This window comes from Pteropus vampyrus, unplaced genomic scaffold (assembly GCF_000151845.1).
Source record: "Pteropus vampyrus isolate Shadow unplaced genomic scaffold, Pvam_2.0 Scaffold475, whole genome shotgun sequence".
NCBI lineage: Eukaryota > Metazoa > Chordata > Mammalia > Chiroptera > Pteropodidae > Pteropus > Pteropus vampyrus.
In genome coordinates, this window is record NW_011889256.1 from 168,684 (window position 1) to 169,618 (window position 935).

Consider the following 935-nt stretch of genomic DNA (forward strand, 5'->3'; position numbering starts at 1 on the left):
CCCACATGTGTAGTGAGTTCTGCCCAACTGTGATACAAGGTGGAAGACTTTGCCAGGCAAATGTTGAATTGGTGATCTTCTGCGTGAGAGAGGCCACGTGTGCTCAGGTTGTCACGCGATATTACTCACCCTCAGCTGACTTGAATCTGGACATTGTTTTACCCCTGTTCTTTAGTCAAAGATTTGTTTACTTCACATCTGATGCTCCGTATTGAAATAAGTGATATTTCTAAGTTGGGGCCCGTTTTTCTGAGAAGTATAGATAGGCTAATATAGGAAATAACAAGATTTGTACAATTAGACACACATTACAGAAACTGTTTTCGATTCTTCACGGGGTCATAGAGATTTAAAAACATCTATTAAATCTCTGGTTTCTTCTTTGCAATTTAATTTGAGAGGAGATAAGGTTAGTATTAATGTGAAAAGATAACTTGCCAAGAAAAAATAATTTGGAAAGGTTGCTAATGTGAGCCTATATTTTTCAGGCCCTTTAAAATCCTCTAAGAAAAGAAAGTCCACAGCATACTAATAACCAGCTAGTGTAAGAATGAATACAAATGAAAATCATTTTGGCAGGAACTGGGAAAGAGAACCGCCTCCTCTCTTAAAATGTTTTCTTTAGAAAACGTAGAGTTGTAAATTCTTTCTCTGCCTCATTGAGACGTGAATCTTTACATAAACCTCTTGTTTTGATGTCCCCGGATGTCCCCAGATGTCTTTCTTAGCGATGTTGATGTTGGGGGCTGGTCATTTGAAGTGTAATCAAGGGAGACAGAGCTCCCCTCCCCCCCCACCCCACACCTGCAGGGGGCGGGCACCCAACTCCTGTGGGCAACTGCCCGAGCGGCAAAGCCACCTCTCTCTCCTTATAGAGACATCCGAAGTTTCCTTTTCCTTGGGATAAAGCCACTTAGCTAACACAGATGGTCACC